At 41.5% G+C, this 27,289-nt stretch overlaps 1 protein-coding gene across 2 annotated transcripts in view; it reads right to left on the reverse strand.

The window, feature by feature from the left end:
• Dus1 (Dihydrouridine synthase 1) overlaps positions 1 to 27,289 on the reverse strand; it is a 581,018-nt gene that overhangs the window by 509,227 nt on the left and 44,502 nt on the right. Inside the window, exon 1 of one of the 2 annotated variants that reach the window (XM_071695640.1) lies at positions 10,170 to 10,295. The exons of the other annotated variant lie outside the window; for it this stretch is intronic. The gene's annotated coding sequence lies outside the window, so the exon portion shown is untranslated. Of the gene's footprint in view, positions 1 to 10,169; positions 10,296 to 27,289 lie in introns of those variants that run through there. 2 annotated transcript variants of the gene reach the window in all.

Genomic DNA, 27,289 nt, shown 5'->3' on the forward strand with positions numbered 1-27,289 from the left:
GGTTGGGCCATTCTTTCGTCTGTTTCCTTGTGCTACCTCGCTAACACGGGAGACGGCACTTAAGTATAATAAAAAAAATAACAAAGAATACAAAAATTATATTGATTCATGGGAAAGGAAAACCATGTATTGGTAGTGGCAAATCCTGACAGTGCAGGATCTTAATGAACTGAGAGTTGACAGATGACATCAGCCCAATGGTGATTACTGATTGGTTGAGGGTAAGCTCAAAATGAGTGAGGTGCCAGAATCACAAAAGGAGATAGCAAAGGGTGTATGAAGACCAGTGCTTTACAAAAGAATGTGTCATACTCATGGGCTCAGAGGAAATCAAACACATTTGAAAATAACTAACACTGTGTAACACAATTTTTGTTCCTGGGTTGTGTTATTTCCTAATTGCTTATACAGAAAAAGCAGAACAAAAGGATATTGTTCCCTTCAAATTTTGCTCTTGTGACCAGGACAAAGATAGTTTGAATTTAGCAGTTTCCTATTGGACAACGGACAAATTTGCACGTCAGAAAAACAACACTAGATGAATCAAAATTAACATGTATTCACACTAATGTTAAACAACAGTGATCACAAAAAGATTTAGAAGTAAGTAGTTTTTTGATATCTATGATTCTACTGTAGATTACTTCTACAAATCAGACAACATATATAATCTGCCATTATGTTCTCTTTATATATTCATTGGTAGTGGCATTCTAGTTTATCCTGGTGGAAGGGCTTGCCTTGCTTCTCCAAATACACTCCAATGCTCTTGAATTTATCAAGATGAGCGTCATGGACATGGACTTTGAGGGATATCTCTAGACTTTTACAAGATAAAAAGAAGGATAGTGATACAAGAAGAGTACCATTTAAGACCACTTTTGATGGGTTTTGGTATAAATCTCTCTGGACCAAATTAAGATGAGTTACTCCAATATATTTCTAGTGAAACTTGTCATTTTGCCATAGTTCTTCACCATAATCTCAACCAGCTCCACACAGTTTTCAGCCTTGCGATTGCCCAGGAAGCCCCAAACCACTACAACAAAGCTGTGCCAAACTGCTTTCTCCTTCCTAGTGAGCTTCTTGAGGAATTCCCTTCACTCCAGGATCTTCTTTATCTGTGGTCCAATGAAGACACCAGAGCTTTGACCTTTGCCTAAGACAGCTTGGGGAAGAAGTCTTGAAGGTAAGTGAAGGCTGCAGACTCCTTATCGGGAGCTGTGACAAAGTGTTTCATGAGGCCTAATTTTATGCACAGGGTTGGCATCAACATCTTCCTGGGGTCCACCAGTGGCTCCCACAGAGAATTTGGTCTGCCGTGGTCAGTCCCACCGGTGGTAGTGTGACGTGGTCAGTCCCGCCCGTGGTAGTGAGCCACGGTGTTGCTGCTGTCCCAAAGGCAAAGATAGCAGGGAGACTTGGTAAAACTACCTTGGAGATCCATTAGTAATGCCACCATTTTGAAGTCTCTAATGACCTCCCAACTGTACTCATCATACTTCAAAGTATCTAGCAAAGTCTTGACACTGTTGTATTCTCCTTTGAGGTGCACTAAGTGAGCCAGGGAAAGAGATGGGCACTTGTCACCATTATGAACCAGCATGGCTTTGAGGCTCCTGGATGAACTGTCAATAAAGAGGTGCCACTCGTTCAGGTTACAGGTGATTCCAATTGCCTTGAACAGGCTGGTTACAATGTGGTAGAAGCAGAGCCCATCTTGACAGGTGAAGAAGCTAAAAAAACTAGGTAACACTTTGTCTGATCTGCGATTTGCACACTTTCATCCGACAAGTTTCACTGCTTGAGCCTAGATGTCAAAAGCTCAGCACTGGACTCTGTGAGACCAAGATCTCTGATCAAGTAATTGAGGTCTTTTTGATTGGGGTAGCATAGGTTTCTCTCATCAGCTGCTACTATGAAACTGTAATCAGGATCAACAACATCTGCTCCTCCTCTGACTTGCCGGTCTGTTCTGACAACTGCTAATCTCTCTCCAGAGGAGTGGGTATGGGGATCTCAGGGCCATGTGGCAATGGAGCAATGGATGATGGAAGGTCTGGATATGTGATAACAGGTGCAGTCTTGCCAGTCCGACATTTGGAAGGGACTACCTTGCAGAAGTAGCATTTGCTTGAGTGGTCAATGGGTTCCCGCCAATTTCATAGGCCAGGGAACTTCATAGCTCATTTTTCCCTTCCGTGCAACCCTGCAAAAGAACAAATAAAAATTATGATTAGGAAAGAAAATTATACATTTCTTTATGAATTTATTTCACCCATGACTAAAGCGTAAGAGATTCTCTCAACATATTCCATATATGATATTCTTTTTTAATAATATTGAGCGTAAAAAAATTCTAAAAATTCTAAATTTTTTCATAAAATTCTGCCATCCAAATAAGCAATAATTGTCTATCTTACCTTCCAGAGTTTTTTTTTTGCAGTGCTTGTAGGTGAAATGAGGTGCCCAAAATTAGTCTCGATCCCGACAGGCATGCCAAAATATGTCTTGTAGGCCTCACACATCTTAGATGACCCTGCCACAGAGTAGAATTTACTCCTGTTTTGATAAGTTGGCGGCATACATAGCAAAAGGCATCTGCCGGATGCTTGCAGCCCCTAGATGCCATCTCAGAAAAATGTATGTATATATATCCACTTAGGCAGCTACATCTAAACTGAACTGGTTGGCTGAAGGCCCATATATTTTTTTTTTTTTTTTATACCTCGTCGCTGTCTCCCGCGTTTGCGAGGTAGCGCAAGGAAACAGACGAAGGAAATGGCCCAACCCCCCCCCATACACATGTACATACACACGTCCACACACGCAAATATACATACCTACACAGCCTTCCATGGTTCACCCCGGACGCTTCACATGCCTTGATTCAATCCACTGACAGCACGTCAACCCCTGTATACCACATCGCTCCAATTCACTCTATTCCTTGCCCTCCTTTCACCCTCCTGCATGTTCAGGCCCCGATCACACAAAATCCTTTTCACTCCATCTTTCCACCTCCAATTTGGTCTCCCTCTTCTCCTCGTTCCCTCCACCTCCGACACATATATCCTCTTGGTCAATCTTTCCTCACTCATTCTCTCCATGTGCCCAAACCATTTCAAAACACCCTCTTCTGCTCTCTCAACCACGCTCTTTTTATTTCCACACATCTCTCTTACCCTTACGTTACTTACTCGATCAAACCACCTCACACCACACATTGTCCTCAAACATCTCATTTCCAGCACATCCATCCTCCTGCGCACAACTCTATCCATAGCCCACGCCTCGCAACCATACAACATTGTTGGAACCACTATTCCTTCAAACATACCCATTTTTGCTTTCCGAGATAATGTTCTCGACTTCCACACATTTTTCAAGGCTCCCAAAATTTTCGCCCCCTTCCCCACCCTATGATCCACTTCCGCTTCCATGGTTCCATCCGCTGACAGATCCACTCCCAGATATCTAAAACACTTCACTTCCTCCAGTTTTTCTCCATTCAAACTCACCTCCCAATTGACTTGACCCTCAACCCTACTGTACCTAATAACCTTGCTCTTATTCACATTTACTCTTAACTTTCTTCTTCCACACACTTTACCAAACTCCGTCACCAGCTTCTGCAGTTTCTCACATGAATCCGCCACCAGCGCTGTATCATCAGCGAACAACAACTGACTCACTTCCCAAGCTCTCTCATCCCCAACAGACTTCATACTTGCCCCTCTTTCCAAGACTCTTGCATTTACCTCCCTAACAACCCCATCCATAAACAAATTAAACAACCATGGAGACATCACACACCCCTGCCGCAAACCTACATTCACTGAGAACCAATCACTTTCCTCTCTTCCTACACGTACACATGCCTTACATCCTCGATAAAAACTATTTACATTACTGGAAACTTCTAGAAAGTTCTATATCAGCTACTTAGCATTGAATCTACCTGGAATGTTCTGAAAAATTGGTAAATTTCAAAATATAACTGTCCTGATCACAAAAGTAACGTTTCACAGGAATAGCCAGTCTATAATTTTTAGACATAATCAGTTCGAAAATAATACTTATTACAAAAAAAAAAGGTAAAAATCTATTACAAAGTGATAATCAGAACCTCTAAAATTCTCACTTAACTTTCCCTTTGAGCCAACATTTACCTTTTATTTCAAAGTTATTTCAGAAATATGTCATTATTACAGCTTTTGTCTACATAGTGAAACCATAGAAAAACAAGTGAACATTCACAGAATGACTGTTTTCTCTTTCTCATCTGAAAATTCATGAAAATAATCTCTTAAACCACATCTTTGTAAGTTCAAAAATGAATTATAAAAATAAGTTAAAAGAATAATTTCAAGGACAGCCTGACAAGAACATTAAAAAATTTCACTCTGTATAAACACATGTTGGCATAGCTCAAGCAGGCAAATATGACACTATTACGTGTCAATGATGAAACTGAAAATAAGGTAATCTGAGCCTCTAAGAAAAGTTAGATGAGACTAGCTCCTCATTTTCTGTCATAATCAAAGCCCTTCCCACTTTCAGCTAAGAATATTTCTTCAGTCTAAGGCTATGGAAATACCAACTTTTAAATATTGTATCAAGACAAATCCTAACAGTTGATATGCTGCAATTAGTACAGCATCTTTTAAGCTGCTGAATTGACAATGAAATAAGACAATTACACATTAATTAATGACTTACTCCAAAATCGGCAAGGCACTCAGAGATAGGGGAAAATGCCTGATCAATATATAAAACGGAAAAACATTCAATCCTCAACATCAAAACTAACAGCACAGCCTAACTCCCATATCAATGCAGTATATTCTGAATTTTCCTACTCTCATTTGGAGGAATCAGTATTTCCCTTACTGCAATGCCATATGAATGTTATATATCGCTCACGACTCAAACTAGTCAACAAAAATATCCAAAAGGGGTTCAGACATGATACAGTACAGATCATCTATCACAAAATGAGATCATGTAGAGAGACTCTGAATAATAGCATTGCAGGAAGACCCAGTCTTAAGACAGAATGCAAAAAAATTAATGTAGAGGATAACATAATGAGTGATCTGCTGCTGTGGGTATAAGTGGCAATGATGCACTACAACATAATTTCCTAATCATTGTAATAATACTTAACCCTTTTGGTGATACTGTCCTCAGTCAAGGTGAGTGCTGTGGTCCTTATCATAGCCACTTATAATCAATTGGCTGGCCATAGATGGCAACCCAAACAAAAAGATAATTATTTGGAACATCATAGAGGCCTCAGTAATACTCTGGCAAGCATGGGGGATAGTCACACCATTTTTGAGAATTCATCCAAAGTGAGGAGCATGCACTGCACCCACACCACCCATACTGGCATTGACATGCCCTTGAAAATAGAGTACAGTACTGGATGCCGTTATTGGATAAGAAATATCTCATTCTGATTAATCTGAAGAGAAGAGTGAAGTGGTAACACACAATGCTTTCAACAGTGAGGCAACAGAAGGCATACCCCTTACATGACCAGCAGGATCTAACGTGAGTTCTAAAGCAAAAAGCAGTGATTCTATGCCTAATGTGTATCCCTTTGATAAACATGAATGCAGAACCCTGATTCATTAGAAAAAATAATTTTGATAATTTGTGCAATTTTATAAATAATAAACATGAATGGGTAAGCCAAAAAATATACAACAAATGGGTTTTTATCTGTGAAATCTTGGATTTAAATGATGGCTGTGAGTTTACAGGGTTTATCAAATTTTTGTTTCCATAATTCAAAATCTGCATATAGTCATCATACTTGGGAAAGCAACATTTATCACCTTGCAAGGACTGAAAAGGTTAGAAATCAACAGAATAGAGTAACACCCCTCCTCTCCTAAGGATGGCATTAACTTTACTTCTTTTTTATATACAAGTTGATGCTATGGTCTTCTGCTTTCATCCACTTGCTGCAGCCATGCACATTCCACGTGTATGCAAATTCATGACCAAATGAATCTTATTATCAATAAGAGCAAAGTTTTACATCTTGGTAACAAAAATGAAAAGGTAAACTATAGTATGAATTCTGTTGAACTGCAAAAGTAAAAATTAGGAAAAAGACTTGAGCATTACAATTTCTGGTGACTTAAAACAAGGTAAGCAGTGCACAGAAGCTGTGAAAAGAGCGAACAAAATTCTTGGATTCATAGGTAGGGCCTTTCAATTAAACCCAAGTAAATCATCTTTACTCTTTCCGATTCACTGGTTCATCCACATCTTGAATATTGTGTTCAGCTTTGGTCACCCTATCTAAAAAAGACAATGACAGAATGGAGAGGGTGCAGCACTGAGCTACTAAGATGATTCCAGCACCTAGTGGTCTTTTGCTTAATGAATTCCTTTATATTCTATACTTATTTCTTTGAAAGTCTAAACATTATCACCAGAAATCAACATATTTCCTCAGCTAAAAATTTGAGAAATTTTGAGATGAAAACGCTTAAGGTTATAGTTTGAGCTTCCTCTTCTATTCTGTGTGAAGCTTACCTGTAACCATACCTGCTTCTTCTCCCATGATCATTTGTGCTTCAATTACTATAACTATTCACTGTTCACCAATAACCATTTATGCTTCTTCTCCTAGAGCAATTTTGTGCTTTTCCTACCATAACCACTCATTTATATTTCCTCTCCCATAACTATTTGGGCTTCATCTCCAATTACCATTTGTACTTTTTCTCATATAACTGGTGAATACCTGGTATTCATGCTTCTTTACCCATAACCTTGCCTCTAATCCAAGCCCATCTTCCCCCTTAACCGTTCTACTCCCATTAACATGACTCTTCCCCCTAACCATGTTTCTTCTCCCATACCAATAATTTTACTTATAAAGTCACACTTGTTTATTTAGTCCATCAACATGATTAATAAATGTTAACTTCAGCAACATGGCAAATATAACATTCAGATATAGACAAAAAACACAGCAATGGGATCATTATAGTTAAAGTAAGGCTATTTCACTAGTATCAATCACTTCCAAGAATATTTTATATTTTTATTATTATACTTTGTCGCTGTCTCCCGCGTTTGCGAGGTAGCGCAAGGAAACAGACGAAAGAAATGGCCCAACCCCCCCCCCATACACATGTATATACATACGTCCACACACGCAAATATACATACCTACACAGCTTTCCATGGTTTACCCCAGATGCTTCACATGCCCTGCTTCAATCCACTCACAGCACGTCAACCCCGGTATACCACATCGCTCCAATTCACTCTATTCCTTGCCCTCCTTTCACCCTCCTGCATGTTCAGGCCCCGATCACACAAAATCTTTTTCACTCCATCTTTCCACCTCCAATTTGGTCTCCCTCTTCTCCTTGTTCCCTCCACCTCCGACACATATATCCTCTTGGTCAATCTTTCCTCACTCATCCTCTCCATGTGCCCAAACCACTTCAAAACACCCTCTTCTGCTCTCTCAACCACGCTCTTTTTATTTCCACACATCTCTCTTACCCTTACGTTACTCACTCGATCAAACCACCTCACACCACACATTGTCCTCAAACATCTCATTTCCAGCACATCCATCCTCCTGCGCACAACTCTATCCATAGCCCACGCCTCGCAACCATACAACATTGTTGGAACCACTATTCCTTCAAACATACCCATTTTTGCTTTCCGAGATAATGTTCTCGACTTCCACACATTCTTCAAGGCCCCCAGGATTTTTCGCCCCCTCCCCCACCCTATGATCCACTTCCGCTTCCATGGTTCCATACGCTGCCAGATCCACTCCCAGATATCTAAAACACTTCACTTCCTCCAGTTTTTCTCCATTCAAACTCACCTCCCAATTGACTTGACCCTCAACCCTACTGTACCTAATAACCTTGCTCTTATTCACATTTACTCTTAACTTTCTTCTTCCACACATTTTTCCAAACTCAGTCACCAGCTTCTGCAGTTTCTCACATGAATCAGCCACCAGCGCTGTATCATCAGCGAACAACAACTGACTCACTTCCCAAGCTCTCTCATCCCCAACAGACTTCATACTTGCCCCTCTTTCCAAAACTCTTGCATTTACCTCCCTAACAACCCCATCCATAAACAAATTAAACAACCATGGAGACATCACACACCCCTGCCGCAAACCTACATTCACTGAGAACCAATAACTTTCCTCTCTTCCTACACGTACACATGCCTTACATCCTCGATAAAAACTTTTCACTGCTTCTAACAACTTTCCTCCCACACCATATATTCTTAATACCTTCCACAGAGCATCTCTATCAACTCTATCATATGCCTTCTCCAGATCCATAAATGCTACATACAAATCCATTTGCTTTTCTAAGTATTTCTCACATACATTCTTCAAAGCAAACACCTGATCCACACATCCTCTACCACTTCTGAAACCACACTGCTCTTCCCCAATCTGATGCTCTGTACATGCCTTCACCCTCTCAATCAATACCCTCCCATATAATTTACCAGGAATACTCAACAAACTTATACCTCTGTAATTTGAGCACTCACTCTTATCCCCTTTGCCTTTGTACAATGGCACTATGCACGCATTCCGCCAATCCTCAGGCACCTCACCATGAGTCATACATACATTAAATAACCTTACCAACCAGTCAACAATACAGTCACCCCCTTTTTTAATAAATTCCACTGCAATACCATCCAAACCTGCTGCCTTGCCGGCTTTCATCTTCCGCAAAGCTTTCACTACCTCTTCTCTGTTTACCAAATCATTTTCCCTAACCCTCTCACTTTGCACACCACCTCGACCAAAACACCCTATATCTGCCACTCTATCATCAAACACATTCAACAAACCTTCAAAATACTCACTCCATCTCCTTCTCACATCACCACTACTTGTTATCACCTCCCCACTTGCGCCCTTCACCGAAGTTCCCATTTGCTCCCTTGTCTTACGCACTTTATTTACCTCCTTCCAGAACATCTTTTCATTCTCCCTAAAATTTAATGATACTCTCTCACCCCAACTCTCATTTGCCCTTTTTTTCACCTTTCACCATTTCCAAGAAATGTTGATTAAATTCGGCTTTCTGAGTTGGTACTGTCTTTCTTTCCATATCTACCTATTGGTTTACAAAAGAAACAATATCAGCAACAAGAAACCAAACCAAACCTAACATTCTTGAAAGCAATTTCTGCATGTGGAAAAGCACTCCACAATGTAGATTCCAATAATTTGATTTTTGTCAATTTCTATAAGTAATATTTGCCAAAAGGGTAAAGTTAGAATTTACCACCACCTAAATAGAGCAGAGCATACATATCATATTAGAAAGTATGATAACTCTATTTTCCCATACAAATCTAAATGAGGTTTAAAAGTGTGCCAAAATCAATTCAATGACAAAAATCATACCAATGAACTCATTAAAATTTATGGGGTCCCTAAAAAGGAGGTTTGCCATAAACACAAAACACAAAAAAAGTGACAAAGTTTGGTGATATGTTGTAGAAGGAAAGGTATCTGTTCTATCTGGGTGAAACTTAGCTTAAAGGGAAGGGGGAAGAATGATTTGGAAATATCTTGGAGTTAAAGTCAGGTGTTAGTGTATGGCAAGAACAATAGAGCAGATGACACTTCTGCTAAAGGAGTTGTGGGAATATGTGAAAGACACTAAGGAAATGAGCCACAGAATAATATGGATAAAGATGAAAGTGTATAACAAGAAGTGGTGTGATTGTTAATGCTTATGCATCTACTATTGAGAGTAGTGACACAGAGACCAGAGTGTTTAAGGAAGAGCTGATCGAATAAATCAGAAACTTTGATGTGATGGTCCGAGTATCATTGATGGGGGGATTTAAATGCAACAATGGGAAATTTGGCAGATGAGGGCATAAGGTACCTAGAACTGGGAACAATGGAGAACAGCGACAAACTCCATCCATTAACAGACCGTACACTCACTTACTGAGTTTAAAAGCTTTATATGGTAACTATTAATGATGACCAAGATTACCACGAAAAATACCCAAGTCAGCAACCACCATCGCTAGGAATCTCCTAATTTTAGCTCAGTTAATCACGGTGTGTTACCACTCTAGAACCTTGTAATATTAATGACAACATAGAAGCCTACCTTATATCTGTGAGATGAACGATGTTGTTCAAATCAGCCAACTTACACACACTATTTCACCTCACAATTTCACCAACACAAGATTTGTACACAGATCACCGCGTGTAGTGTTTACGTCGCTTACACTCCGCACGTCAGGGTACGGAGGACTCGCTATTTACTTGGTCAGTTTTATACATCAAGATATCAAGACAAGATCACTATTTGCAAAAGCTATTAGGAGAATTCAATTAATTTTGTATCACAGTAAATGAAGAAATGTATATGTCTTTAGCATATAATCTGGCACAAAAGTTCAGTAAAATAATTATTAAAGAAAACGATGACCAAAACATGGAAAGATACACTATAAGATTTTATGGAATTAGATATCCGTCTCTCTGTGTTTACCGTCTTTTTTTTTTCAATGGGTAGTTATATAAATACGGAAAAGGGATGGATAGGGGAAGAGGAAGTTATGAAATGGAAAAGAGGAATAAGGGGTATATATGGGTGTGTGGTGCAGGTTTTGTGATGCGAGTGGAAATATATTTTTGATACTTTATCTATGTACCCCTAATAGACTAAGGGCGTGTATGCAATGATTTTGCTTCTTGTTATTTTTTGGAAAAGGAAGAAAGTAGCTAAGCACAGCATTTTTCGTCATTTACTGCACATCGGCGAATGGCTGGGGGTTCCCTTAATGCTGTTAGGTTCCGCAAGAACCATAGGTGTTCCATGCTTCTAGTGCTGTCAAGGTCTTTGATATATCTAGTTGTATCACAAGTATCTACAATCCACTTTTGGCTATTGATACTGCCAGAGTCATAACCATATTGTGATAAAGTCTCTGAGTGGGAAACACACCGTAAAGCTCGTTTTCCTTTATGTGATCAACATTCCTTGCACATTACTCTTGGAACATTGGTATAATGAATAAAATAGGATGAAAAAATTCATTTCTATTGGAACCTTTTCGTGCTCTTGGAAGCCACTGAACTAACAAACAGTATGGACGGTTTGGTTGACAGCTTCAGCAGGCGTCCCCTCCATCCCTACCCAGTGAGATGGAACCAAGGCAGTGGCATGATCTCAAAATCTTGCCAATGTGATTGTCACCTTCACCTTTAAATAATGTTTAATTCGTTCATTCATTCATTCACTTAGTTCATTTAATTCTAATGGCTGAAATAAAAGGTCTTCTTCAGGAGTAGGACTGTGTCTATACTTAACAGGGGGTTTTCCTCTATCCCTTTGACCAAGATTTTTTGTGAGAACCTCAATGTCTGCATAACTACCTTTTTTTTGGAAATCTATAATCTAAATCTTGTACTGTTCATCTGTCCTACGTACTTCTATTCTTCTTAATACTTCATCCATGATGTTGTGAGTTGACACATTAAGACTGCATCTGCAGTGACCCTAGTATTCCTGTAGTCTCCCTAAAACCTAGAGTTGTAATTTCTAAACAAAGGATGAACTAATGTTGACAAAGCGTCCCGGAACATTTGGTTCTGATCGTCTTAGTTCAGCGAAAATGATACACACTGCATTAACAAAGTTGCTTGTGAACTCTCAGACCGCATCTTTTTAAACTCCGTTCCGGCCACCAAATTGTACTACTGAAAAATCAGCCCAGAACATCTGGTTCCGTTGGTGTCAGCTCACACAGGTGATACCCGTTACCAAGATAAATGAGATCTACACAGCGCTAACGAAAAGTCCTACGCAACCTTTCTCTGAAACTGGGCTCTAAGCTGCATTAATAACACATCGGCCCACGACACCTGCTTGGAAGGTCTCAGCTTAAACAAAATGACACATATCATACATGAATGTGTGATCTACACATTGCTAACGTAAATTCCGAAACCTCACCTCTAAACTGATAGCAGTCATAGAAGAACATAAGAATGAAGGAAACCATATAATGCCAGCCGGTCTAAGCGAATCAGTTCCTGTGGACACTTAGCCGTAACTATTCACTGAGGTAAATTATACCGATGCGAAACGCAACGCAACGCAACCGGCAGCCGGCGGCGTAACCTCTCACTACACAACCGTTAGTACGGCTGAGTAATATTTAGGTCACCATGCATAAGGTTGGGCAACATTTCATTTTTGACTTACATTCGTGATTGTTTCGAATTTGACTAGAATTCCGTTGATCACTACTGTATTATCAATAGCTGTCATTTGCTCTGCAACCTATCCTAGAGTTTTGTGATATTTCAAACGCGTATGTATGAGATGCGAGCACAAGAACTGATGTAATGACACTGATAAATTATCAAGAACGTTTTAAATCCTTTTTAACCTACAGATCAATTCGTAAGTGATGGTCCATCGATAATGACACTTCCATAATTACTTTCATCAACGGAGATGATATGGTTGGTACTATTATTATTTCTACGGGTCGACGATAATGTCTGAATCATTGTTTTCGTATAGTTCCTGTTTAGATGCGACTCTCTGATTCCTCCAATGAACAAAGTGGATGTATCTGGTACCATTAGATCGTTTAATCTATCTTAGAATATCCCTATCACCCATGTAGCTATGTCGGCCTTCCAGCTAAAAAAAAAAAGACAGGAATCTTGTGCAGAAACAGAAGACTTCTTATCTCATTAGTAACCCCTACTATAAAAGGAATGATTTGGCCTTGTATGGAGTACATCTGGGACATATAAGAAGTGAACGAAGATATGATTTACAAGGTTTTCAAACACAATGTGGGCTTTAGTTGTGTTTCCCATAATAGTTACAGAAAATGTGTTAGTCATAAAGTATGATGTATATTTAGGGGATACTAAAGTAATATTTTTCATCAACATTACCCCTTAATTTTTTGTTATAGAAGGCAAACATTTAGATGTTTCATCTTTCATGATGTATCTGCGGTGCATTTTGGCCTTAATGAAAAACTCATCCCATAATAATGAGAGTAAATAACTTGTGCTTCGAAGATATAAGCCTGATTTAAGATAACATCGTTTGTAAGACGAACGAATCTTTGAATACCTGATTTGATTAGAAAATATAGACTGTTAAGAAAGTATATATGAACACTCAGAGTAATATTCTTGCAAGCGTATAATCTGTCATACGTATGGTGTGGTATGGTAAATTTTGAAAGGAACTTTTGTTTCAATCGAATATAAAGATTACAGTTTCTCTGTTCAAACTACAGTATGATTATATTAATACTGGAGCTAAAATGCAAACAAGGCTTATTGGGTATGAATGAAAGAGTATCTGATGATAACTTTGTCACAATAATCTTAATCTCAGGAAAATGTTGCTTCCCGGAGCAGAGCAACGGAGACGAGCCTCATTTTCGACTCGACAGACATGCGTACACCACTTGGTCAGCTTTGTTACGCAAGACGTTGCATTTTGGAGGTACACCTACTTTTTAATCTTATCTTACGAATTTTATGTTATCCTTCAAGACAACCAGTACCAAGATACCGAGAAAAGCTAAAATCACAATCATACTGCATTACAATATCCACATAGTTAATATTATATGACTGCAAAATATACATCATGTTCATGGCACTAGATGTTGCAGAGTCAGGTAAGAACAGGACCACATAAATGCATCATATAACTACTTCATATTAACTCATTTGAACAATTTCGCACTGACACGGTGGAGGGGGTGAACACATATGTTAGATGGTTTGTGAATCGTCGCCGCCATCCACTGCTAACACCAGCGCACTGAGATAACAACACACGTTGATCCGCCCGAAATGGTAAAGATGGGTCCATCTAAACTGAACACAGATGAAAGCTATGTCTAGCCTCGTATATAGCCTGGCATCTCAGTCCCAAGTACTACTAATCATGGTGAAAATTTGAAAAATGATAAAATGCTGTGGTGCTTACAGAAGAATACAAAAGAATACAAATACGTAGGAATTCAAACAGCAACAGACCACTGGGTCCTTTTCAGGTTGCTAAGTCTCTAGCGTTCTGGCAATACATAACAATAAAGTTTTTAGCAGACATTATGTGACCAGTGGCAACATGTTGTACTCCACGAATCCTAACCGTTTCGTGGTGAAGTGCACAGGACAACTGGCTTGTACTCTATTCCTCATTCCCTACCTCATCTGCAGATGTGAATTAAGAGTCAAGTATAGATCTTCCAAATGTAGGTCTCACGTTCTGATCGCCAAAGCCTCTGAGCAAAATGTAATAATCAAATAAGTAATTAAATCATCAAAGAATACTCGTGCAGCAGGGCTGGTTAATATGGGTGAGAGTATGTTGACCAAGACGTGAAGCATTCACTCGTGGACAATCCACTGTGGAGTAAAGATCCTCAAACGACAAGGGAATCACAACAGATGGAGGTCAAACATTCACCAGGGAGAATCTGTTGGATATGGGAATGACTCGCTTACGTGACGATGACGTCTGATATCTGGAAGCAGCGTGGGGCGCGGGTCCTCCCCGACATTCTGTACACAGTAAGACTGCTGAGGGGCCAGGTGAGGGGGTGGTGATGTAAGAGATTCAGTGAGACGCTCGATGGTGTGTTAAGAGTCTGCACTACGTCAGGAGGATCCGCTCATGGGCACTCGAGCAGTGTGGCACACAGTGGCAGGTCCTCGACCAGCCCGCCACCCACACCCGTTTATGATTCAGTTGTCGTGATGGCCGGCTGTGTTAGCATGACTGTTAGGTGGGATGGCTTCTGCCTCAAGATGTGTGAACTGCAACATCATCATGTCTCACACATGATCGACACATAATCATAATAATCAAATATCGAGAAAGAAAACGGAGATGAGTGATGAGGATCACTTTAATGCGTAAACATTTTAGAAAATGTAAAAAGACATTTACAAATACGCAAATAAGAAGACTAGCTGAACACGCATATCGCCACCTAGGCCAACCAAACCCCACACAACCCCCTTAACCAATATGTAATTCCCACCTTCTTTGTAACGGTCAGGTCAGCGTATACTCTGGCATGGCGGTAACAGGATGTACAAGCCTGTGTGTTGGTGTGGGGATTTAAAACTCTACGAATTGTTTACACCTAATGAGGCGGCTGTCTCCACGAAACATCTGTACTGTGTATTGTTAAGTACTTAAAAAGTGAATTATCTGAACTACTGAAGTGCGATTTCACGTTCACTCATTCATATATATATATATATATATATATATATATATATATATATATATATATATATATATATATATATATTTCGAGATCGTCACATGATGGTGGTGGTCATGTGCATTGCCTGGCAGCTGGCGGAGACGGTGGCGGTTGTGACGGACCAACTCGTGTTCTCAGTCCGCCCTACTGTCTACGTGACGGAAACTGTGTGTGTGTGTCCTGTCACAAGACGTGCTACAGTTACGTAACTTGCCCGGGAGTTAACGACGGCGTGACAAGGAACAAAACTGGTCAAGTCTATATGTGTGTGTATATATATATATATATATATATATATATATATATATATATATATATATATATATATATATATATATATGAAAAAAACCCACCTCAGCAACCGCTTGTAACTAAGGTTGTTGTTCCTTTGATCTTGATAATTATAACCAATGACGTCATCGATGACGTCCTCGCGAGAGAGAGAGAGAGAGAGAGAGAGAGAGAGAGAGAGAGAGAGAGAGAGAGAGAGAGAGAGAGAGAGAGAGAGAGGCGAGTGGCTGGTCACTTCACTGAGCAGGTGAGGAGCCACAATGGGAGGATGGCGATAGTGGGCGTAGCACTGCCTGCCCTGGTGCCAACCTCACACACACACACACACACACACACACACACACACACACACACACACACACACACACACACACACACACACACAGACACAGACACACACACACACACACACACGAGCTAGAGAGGTGGGAGTCGGGAACAAGCGGACATCCAGCCACTAAAATGAAGTGTTTGCCGTTCTTGTTCCCGCCAGAACTATCATTGTCTGTAATGAAGATAGTCAGATGGTATGTAATACTCTCTCTCTCTCTCTCTCTCTCTCTCTCTCTCTCTCTCTCTCTCTCTCTCTCTCTCTCTCTCTCTCTCTCTTCACTAACGGCATTAAGCTTCCTTCAACATGAATGGGATGAGCTAGCGTCAGAGGCACGACACAGGTTTAATGAAAATCATCCATGTCAGATTTAGCGTTCATTTACTTGGGAATCCTTCACATATTAACCTCACAATGCACAACGGAACTGTTAAAGGAGATTATAAACTATTCAAAAGATCGAGTTGACTATAGATTCGGTGTATTTACATGCGGGTTAAATAATTTCGAGAAGGAGCGACTTAGTATTTATACACTTAAGGATAAAGGGAATGGACATAAGCCGATCCATCCTCCCTCATAATATGCAAGAAGAACTCACGACATGCAGACGGCTCCAAAAAAAGAACATACGTACATACATATTATGAGGAAATCAATATTTGTACCCGTTCGACTTTATACGCTTCAGGGAGGCAGCGATTGAACCTCCAAGAAAATATCTTCGCGTAACTCCAACCTCTTCCCATTTTTAGAAAGTGATAATACAGGAAGGTAGGACTTTCAGCCCCCATTCCTACCATCTGTGGACGCCTTTAGGATGCACAGCCATATGTGGTTTGTCTTCTTTCTTCCCTGTCTTTAAGGATATGGGAGAAATGATATGTAAACAATACAATAGGGATCAAACTCTGTGCAATAGCGCCGCCACATATAATAGTGATGAACAAGATATATTTACGTGTTCTTTTTTAGAAAAATGTATCTGACACAACCTTCCCTGCCATACATCACACTGGCTCATGGATCACCATCGCAAAATACCATGGTGGCAACATTTACATAATACTTCAAACTGACGCATTATTAGACATGTATAACATCATAACATGATTTCCTCAGAGTTCAACTGTTCTATCATTCCCTGCCCTGCTGAACGGTTTCCCGTGGTCCTCGATATGAGAATTTTGAAAAAAAAAGTCATTTGTTTTTTGTCTTGGTTAAGATGAATTGTTGCCTCACGAGCCCTGGAGTCATATAACGACAAATTTCTTAAGTAAAAAGTTTATAAAATCTGTATCAGTAAATGAATAACTGATGTATTTCTCACGGGAAAAAATGCAATGTTTTGCAAATCCTGTAAAGCATATCAAAGATTGAATCTGGGATTCAAATTATGAAAAAAGTAAATAAATAAATATACACCAAAATTAAAGATTAGTTTATCTTTAGAATTATACTGTCATGATCACGTCTGTAGTACAAATTAGAGAGAGAGAGAGAGAGAGAGAGAGAGAGAGAGAGAGAGAGAGAGAGAGAGAGAGAGAGAGAGAGAGAGAGGTGGGGGTGAGGTGGAGCAAACAGAATAAAATAACAGAAGGAACTCAACAACATCTGGACACAATGAAGGACAAGCAGAACACGATGAAACACTGCACATGAACCCGCGGTTTATCACAGATGCAGAGCTGGAGGGGTGATCACACTTGCCCCTGTGGTTCCACCTGAGGTTAGTGGCCAGAGGGTGGAGTGGTGGGCGAAGCAGGTCCTCACGCGCCACACCGGAGAAGGAACGTTTGCCGTCGCAATCAGCAACAGTGACCATTACCCCACTGAGGCATCTACCTACCTTGACGAGTGAGTTCAAAGGCAAACTGCCATCATGGAAGAAAGTACTTTAGAAACGTTCATTTGAACAAGAAAAAAGACTGGTGAGTTAGAAAACTGTAACTTAATCAGCAAGTCGTAACTCCAACCGAAAACTCAAAAAGAAAAAATAGATTATTAGGGTACGAATACGACTGGACCGAGAAACATATTTGATTCCGTTGACCACATTACCAATATGGAGGGTAAACACTGGAAATGTGTCAGTCGTTAGTACACTATACGGCCCCGCCCAGCGCGAGCACCAGCTGGCCACGTGTCAGCTGGTCTGTGATCATGTGGCCGCGTCCTGTTCACCCCTCTATCCGCACCTGGAAGCCCCGCCGATGCTCCCGCACCTGCTGACGTGACCAGTAGGTCCTCCCATGTTACGTCATACACTTGAGAGCCATTTCTTGCTTGCAAAAAAAATAAGAACAAAATTCACGGTAGAACATCTTAATGCATATCTTTCCAGGCAACAATTGTTGGCGTGTTGTTATGAGGAAGACATCCGGTAGTGACCTGCCAACCATGACATCAGCCGTGATCCGGAAGTAGGCTACGGTGGACTAGTGTTCCCTCTGGACAAAAGGTACAAGACGGAACATACGTCCGGAAGCACACTAAGTCGTACACAGAAACGGACTCATCATGAAAGTAGTAGAGGACAAAGATACAAAGCACCTGAAAAAAAAAAAGACACGTATGTTTGAACAGGTCTCTTGAGGAAGGGTAGTGTGAGGATATATAGCAAAATGAAGAGAAAAAAATTGGCAAATGTGTGTGATGACTATTTGTTTATCTTTGCTATGACACTGCGAGTCATGGTATGGGCTAAACACACCCTAATCAATACTCATCTCGGATGAAAGGAACAAAGCAAGAGAAAAATTATGTTAAAACGAGTCAAGGCTCCGCCAGTGTCGGAAGACCTGCTTCCTGAAGGTAGGTAGGTTATTGGGGAAGAGGATTCCACACCTTATCTGTCTGAGGGAAGAGGAGGTTATCGTAAGGGTCAATCCTCGAGTGGCTGATATCCTCAGAGAACGTGTGGGAAGCACTGGCCAGATGCGTACCTCGAATCCAAGCCAGCGGGGCAGGTATACAGACAAACGGTCACGAGAACAGTAGCCAGAATAATACCTGTAGAACAGAGACGCTAACAACATCGCAGCACACGGTAAGGGACGGATGAAGAGAAGTGGAGCCGGGAGACTTAATGACACGAAAGGCTTTCGATTCCGCTCCGGTCAATAAGAGGAGGAGAATGAACATCCCACATAAGTGAGCAGTACTCCATACTCGGGCGAATAAAGCCCTTGTTGATATGAAATATATGTTTGCAAGAAAACGATTCACGTTACCTATACAGCACCCTCAGCTTCTGGGTAGCAGACATTGTGATGTTGATTATGTGAGGTCGCCAGAAGAGATCGAGGCTATGGTTATGCCCAACATGTTTATGTTATTAAAGGGTTGAATTGTGGTGTTTTGAAAGTGCAAACAGAGGGAAACAAATAACGTTTAGAAAGAGATATTGGAAGAGCTCCGTTTTAGCAATACTGAAGTTACTACGCTACTGCTTCCCACTAGGATACTGCTGCCCCATTCTGAGGCTTCCCACTAGGCTACTGCTTCCCCCGACTCTGTGATGTTACATTGGTCTGAACTGAGGAAAAGTGTTCAGTACGAGTATTAAAAAGAGGACGGGAGGTTAAGTGAGCCGAAATGTGTAAAGTGGAATCATCATGATAAGAATGAGTGAACAGTACTAGAAGTTGATGATATAATCTATATAAAGAGGAAAGACATTAGGTGATAAGACGGAACCCTGAAGAACACCACTGTTGACAACAGGGGACGACAAGCGACTACTTTTAACATTTATGAGAACAGCATTTGCTAACATCGATAAGAAAATATTTAGCAAGCTTTTCATATTCTACATAAGGCCAAAGCTAGATTATGCGTCTCAAGTTTGGTGGCACCGCATCTAGGCCTTGAATTTGCAAGAGGCTTTGAATTTTCCCATCATGGAAAAGAAAAGAGTGAGGGGTGAGATGCTCAGAGCAATACCGTAAGCATATTAAAAATCCCCTTAGAATACACTGTACTTCACAGTGAAGACCGACGACATTTGCGCCTCCGTACTTGTAGATCATCTAGGCATTTCTCCTCTCTGTCATCTATTCGGTTATCTATTCTTTCTACGCTCAGCTTTGTACCGTATTTCTGATCTCTTCTGTCATCACGAAACGCCACGAAAGAACCCTATTGTCCGTTGCTCTTTCCATTTCTTTTCATTCCTTTGTGATTAACGAAGGTGATTATGGTTTCCTACATTACACACACCAGCGTTCTCACTGCATTATTACAATTACCCACGACTTTCTTTCTCCTCCGTACCCTTCCCCTTCAAACACTTCACCACCTTCATATTCCCTCAGTTACCAGAAAAGGTTGGGAAAGGTTTCCGGTAGAAGCCATTCTTACTACACCGTCACGGAGCTAAACCCCCGTCAACTGGCAGTGACCAACCATTACCTAATCTTGAGATAGGGTACAGAGACACAAAACGTCCTCACCCAACGGTGGCTGGAGGACAACTTATGGCTAAAGTCTTCACGATGAAGGTGCTGGTTGTATGAGAGTCATCAGTGATATGATTGAAGTATGGAAAATGAAACTGTTGAATTACATGAGGATAGTGCAACAGCACTATGGTTGTTCACTGGTTTTACAGATGAAGTTTCATGTGAGGTTAGAACGAGGAGGAGGTTTTAGTAGTAGTAGTAGTCTACTGTTTACCTATGGTGGTATGGAATGGAGGCCACCACGGGCGCTGTATGCTGATAATGTCATTCTTCGGAATTCCAGGATTTGGCCATGTTGGTCCGTCACTCTGATGTACGAGTTCATAGCAATACTCGTGGTTATATTAGGAGATGAACAAACACAGTGTGATGTCTGAGGAGGTTAGGGACTAAAGAAAAATGATTCGTGAATATGGTAATGGAATGGCCGGAGATGAGAGGAGAGTCATGCCAGGGATAACAACTGCAGGTACACGCAGGGTTCGAGTGAATGGGAAGAATTGGAACTGGAGCTTGAATGAACGATAGACTTAACATCGCACATCATCAACATCTCCGAAAGAGTCTTAAGAAACAAGCTGAGGACAATATGGGAAGATCTTGCCTCTTTCAATTGCTTGATCATTATGATAGGATTGTTGAAGCTCTGGAAAAAAAAGAAAATGCCGACGTGATCTAAACAGACTTTGCAAAAGCAGCTGTCAAATGCAGCCATGATGTCACAGCTCACAAAATGCGAAACATGGGATTGACTGGAAGAATTAGGAAATGGTTATACATCTGACCAGCGTGATCCCGACCATGTTCCTCCACGTAAAGCGCTCAAGTTCCCCTACAGAACTTTTCCCTTTCTTGTTCCTCATTCTTGTGTATGACATTGACGCAAACACGAGCCACAGTTTCATATATCTTTGAAGATGATACAGAAATAGGTATGAAAATCACATCAACAGAAGATGTGGAAAGGTTAGAAAGAAACATAAACGAAGTTTTTCTCTGGGCAACTGAGAAGAACAAGCTTTGCAATGGAAGTAAGTTCCAACTCTTCCAGTATATAAGGAAAATGAAAAATTAATCAGAACCATTACATAATGTCGGACAGACACAGTCGCTATTATTAACCAGCTGAATAATGTGAAAGACCTCGGAGTTATATGACTAACGACATAACCTTCAGTAAACACAAAAAAACAACGGTTGCCTCACGCAGAGGGATGGCAGGCTGGATCCAGCGGACCTTCAAGACTAGAGAAGCAACACCAAAGTTGATGTTATTAAAAGCACAAATTCTTTAACGAACTGAATATTGTTGCTTCGTAACATCATTTTCCAAGGCGGGCGAAATTAAGGAATTAGAAAATGTTCAGAGACCTTTCACAGCTTAATTACTATGGATATATATTACTGGGAACAGCAGAAACTTCTCAGACTATATTTCTACCACATTCCCCACACTGCTCGTCCAGCTACTACAGTCTGTATCTTGTACCACATTTCCCCCGGACCCAATACGTAAGACATAAGAGGATGGTTTCGTAGTTCCGATAAGGGAAAACTAAAGAGATGCTGACTTTACGTAAAAAGACGGTACTTCAGATACACTCTGGCCAACTGACAGTTCGGAAACTGAGTTATATGAGCGAAGGGAAGACAGGATATTGTACTTATTATAGAGGCTGCCTACTGGGAGAGGGTCAGAGCTTTGGGGGAGGGAGGGGGTGAGATGGGCGGGGGTCAACTTTTACGTGATGGGAAGCCCTACTAGGGACATAGCTAGGGCGGGGGCTTCAGGCTCACAGGCTATGACTCTTTCAGTGATGTATTTGAGGACACGCGCACGCGCGCGAACACGGTCACACACACACACACACACACACACACACACACACACACATAGAGGAAAACGGAATCCTATCCTTCAGAAACAACAGTAACCAAAATGTTAAGCATCTGTATGTGGAGAATAGTTTAGCATACATCAACACTGAAGACTAAGACATTGCGGGATGACCGTCATTGTTGCCTCTTCATCTGGGGCTGACCCTACCTCCTGCCACGAGTGGTGGCCTCCGTCGCTTGTGTGGCTGAACCCCTCCCAAACACCCACCCACCCACCCAACCATGGGTGGTCTTTGCCACTCGCTGGGGCTGAGGGTTATCTCCTGCCAACAGAAAACAGCGGACCTGTAGCCTGGTTCGTCTCCGTATGTATTTATGTATGTACGTACCTCATTCAAGAAAGGGACCATTAACAATAGCGGAAAATTGTCGTTAAACAAGATATATAGATAAAGATCTCCCTCCCCCCACACCCAACCCCTTCACCGTATGGCTGGAACAGACGCGTTGTACCGTTCGGTGGCGCAGGGATCATCAGGATGACGTAATTCGTTATATATGTTAGAACCCACGTGTCATGAGGCGCTGTTGCTTGGAACAAATGTAACAGAAACAGCTGGAGAACTGGCGCTGTACAGCCCAGCCGTGCTGACGACGATGTGATGTGGGGATCCTCCTGCATCGTGTCGTCTCTAGCAATTCGGACGTGCAAGAGAGTGACAATTGCACTATACAAACAGCTCAAGTATATCAACAGACAAACTTCGTAATTTCACAAACTTGGAGGAAGGCATGATAAATCACACGTACAAACAGCTAGGATATATCACACAGCAAACTAAGTATTTCACAAAGGAAACCATTTGATTTACACAAACATGAATCCCTACTGTCACAAACACAGCCCAATTCTACCAAAAACAAGATGCCAAATTTCAGACACAACCTACCACAAACAAGTAGACAAATTCCTACACAAACGCGAAGCTAATTTAACTGTACCATCAAGCTGTCCTTGTTGTAAATTAAGAGGACAGTAAATCTTAAAGGAATTATCCCAATAAAATGGCACGGAAGTGAACTTAAGATGTTTTAGACGTTGTGTTTGCTCTTCTCGCTTTTCCACTTTCACCTGCATGTCATTCCTTTAGCTATATTCCAGTCGACCTACACCTTAGCAAGCATAATGCTTCTGTTAAACAGATGAAGGCAAAACAGAAATATATCAGCATATAATACGTACTTTGTAGTACATGTATCTATTTCAATCAGCACTTACTCTTACAGGAGCCAAAGCCGAATTGAACCAAAAATCATAAAAGACAAAACGACACATTTGCATCTCGTAAACCCACACGAATTAAAAACTCGTATTGTTCTCCAAACTATGATCCAAAGCTATCAAGACATTGCCCATAATATTTGGTTTTTACCATACTGAAAATTTGAAAAAAAAAAAATTTGCAGCATTTGAAATTCTACGTTTCAAGGATGAAAGAGCACACCGCAAGTCGTTTTCTACGTCCAGTCGATTGCGCGATTTTGTTATCAGTACAATAAGAGTTGAAAAGCCAACTTGGCAGAGACAAGTTAAAGAAAATGGAATCATCAAACAAAGTGATTCTACGCTAAGGTTTGGGTAAACCGGAACACATTTCATCCAGAACACTTCCAGACTCATGGTTTCAATGTTGCCCTTTGCACTCGAGTCCCACTTCAAATCGATGGCTTCTTCTTGCAAAAGGGTCCAGTAACGAATCCACTACATTGCTAAATGGAATCTGCACTAATTTCTGAAGTAAAATCATCCCTGGTGACATCTGGAAAATAGTGCATCAATTCCTGAGCCAGGAAATCTGAATGAGATAATTTTCTTTTGTTTTGTCCTAGTTATACTGCGAGTTATAACTGTGAGTTATAACTGCGAGTTTACTGAGATGAGGAAGCGATGGAAAGCTCCCCGCTTGTACTTCACGCTTTCAAAGCTGAATTATCCCCATGACAGCTCAGATTACATCATAATGGACAATGATGTTTGCGTCTCTTCTTTGTAGCTTTAAACTGAGGTTGTTGATAGCCTCAGAAATGTCCACAAGGTACGACAGTGAAGACTGGAACTTATCGTCTGTGAAGGCATCGCACAGTTCTTGTGGTTTCTGGCTCTGTAGAATAATTTCCACTTTATCCTTGAGTTAATAGAGCCGACAGAGAATATTTCCTTTCGAGAAGGAGAGCTTTAAGATCAGCTCCCAAATTTGTGCAAAGAGCTAGAAAAAGCCTGGAATTTAAAGAGTTGTTCTTCACAAAATTCAAAATTCTTTTTGTCAAATTCAGTGATCTGCCTTGGTCATCTTGGAAGGGTCTAAGCAACTAGTGCTTGTCTGTGGATGACGCAGATGGTTCTCTTCTTCTCCATGATCGATTTTATGAATCCATTGCGAGACTCACACGTCCACCCACTAGTTTTTCCCATGAGAGATAATTTCCTCGAGAAAAGTTAAAACTGTTTCAAAAACCCCGAAAGTCTACGATGTGGTCTTCGGTGCTTTCAAGAAATGCATTTCTTCTTTAATAGCTCCTTTATATGCGCCCACACGTACTGAACAGTAAATGAACCGAAAACAACTTTCCATATGAAGAGGAAGACACGATCAAAACAGGGACATCAAAATTACTAGAAACACACATCGCAGGGGGAGCATGCTCATCTTCAAAGACAGCAAGAGACAAGCTCAGGTCGATGAAGATGAGGGGTCGAAGATGAGAGCAGTGTATTGACGTGACCGTAAGACCTGGACAGCATAACGTGGGTGTAAGAAGTGGATGGTACAAACAAGACCTTTACAGCGTAACATAAAAGGTGCCACGTGACCCAGGATCGCTGGGGATGAAGGCTGACGTCACCGGGTCAATTCATCGGGTGGCCACCGCACGGCGCGTGGCGCTGCGTGCGTCACACAGGCTTCAGGCCGTAAAGACCCGACGCTCGAAACACTGACGTCGGGGACTCTAACGTGGGCGTTGAGCACGAGAGTACGACATTTGAGCACGACGATGTGGGCGTTGAGCACGAAAGTACGACATTTGAACACGACGATGTGGGCGTTGAGCACGACGGTACGACGCCTCGGGTATGACAGCCTGGTCTTTAAAGTGACTCTTAATGTTTCGTCCAAGGCCAGGCCATCATACCCAAGGGGTCGTACTATCTTACTTAAGGGTCGTACCGTCGTGTTCAAACAGTCATGCTCACGATTCAAATACTGTGCAGTCACGCTCAAAGCTCGCATAGTTGCATTCAAGTTGTGTACTGTCATGTTCAAAGCTCGCATAGTTGCATTCAAGTTGTGTACTGTCATGTTCAAAGGACTGAGCCATGATCTTACCGTCATGTTCAAAGGACTGAGCCATGATCTTTACACGCAAGAACGAGCCTAGCTGGCTGCCTATGTCTTGATGTATCAAAACATTTTAGGTGAGGTTTCTCTCTCATCATTAATCATTCTCTTCACTTCCCTTACACCTACTTATCATCTAGACACACGCCTCTGCAACTGCAATAGTAAAGGAAAGTATTACTCCTAGCACGACTGTCCTCCCTGGATGTGGTACTGTGTGTGTGTGTGTGTGTGTGTGTGTGTGTGTGTGTGTGTGTGTGTGTGTGTGTGTGTGTGTGTATGTGTGTGTGTGTGTGTGTGTGTGTGTGTGTGTGTGTGTGTGTCTGTGTGTGTGTGTGTGTGTGTGTGTGTGTGTGTGTGTGTGTGTGTGTGTGTGTGTTGTGTGTGTGTGTGTGGTGGGGATTTGGAATGTGGTCCGCGGGAGGATAAATGTGAAAGAGTTTGTTCTAGGGGGGCCGAGCCTGGCCTTACTACGGCTTCCCAGACTGTGGTATTAAGTTTCTGATCTGTGACGGCCCTCGTGATCCGCTGGTGGTAGGGAACGCTTCAAGGGCCCCCCGGAGGGGTCTTGTGTTAGGGGGTCACACCAGGGGCCTCGGTGTTAGGGGGTCACACCAGGGGCCCCGGTGTTATCGGGTCACACCAGGGGCCCCGGTGGTAGGAGTCACATCGAGGTTCCCTTGGTGTCTTGCGTCAGAGGTCACTCTACAGCTCCCTGGGGTCTTCTATCTGGAGTCATTACAACAGCTCCTAGGGTCCTGTGTCAGAGGGGATCGTACCTTGACCCCACATCTTGGGGGTCTTATATCTGGGGTAGCGCCACAAGGTCCCTCTCCAGATCCTATATATCAGGAGTAGCGCCACAAGATCCCTCTCCAGATCCCATACATCAGGGGTAGCGCCTCGGGCTTCTGGAGTCCTCATCAGGGATCACACCATTGTGTCCCATGGGTTTTATATCAGGATTTACAACATGGGTCACAAGGGGTCGTGACCCCATGAGTCTTCTGTCATACGTCACACCACGGACCCACCCTTAAGGGGTCTTATGTTAAAGGTTATGCCACAGATTCTGGGGTCTTGTGTCGAGGTCATCAGCCAACACTCGTGGGTCACAGATGATGGGGGTAACACGAAACCCCCGTAGAGACTTTTGCCATGGGTCACATCAAGGGGTCACCGGATCAAGCTCCATGGGTCACACTACGGGCGCTATGGTTTCTTATCAGGGGCACCACAACAGGTCACCAGGGTCTTCTGTTAGATTCCACGCCACTTTTTGATTCAGAATATAACACAAGGAATGGCTTCTGTACGTCAAAGAATCATCGAAAATATCTCATAAAGCTTTGCTTGGCTGAGAGATACAAAATAATAACGAAGCGAATATTCACAAAATAATAACGAAGCGAATATTCAAAATAATAACGAAGCGAATATTCACAAAATAATAAGAAGCAAATATTCACAAAATAATAACGAAGCGAATATTCACAAAATGAAGCGAATATTCAAAATAACGAAGCGAATATTCACAAAATAATAACGAAGCAAATATTCACAAAATAATAACGAAACGAATATTCACAAAATCTTTCATTTAATTACTTAAATTTTCAGTCATAAGATTT

Source organism: Panulirus ornatus, chromosome 4 (assembly GCF_036320965.1).
Source record: "Panulirus ornatus isolate Po-2019 chromosome 4, ASM3632096v1, whole genome shotgun sequence".
Lineage (NCBI taxonomy): Eukaryota > Metazoa > Arthropoda > Malacostraca > Decapoda > Palinuridae > Panulirus > Panulirus ornatus.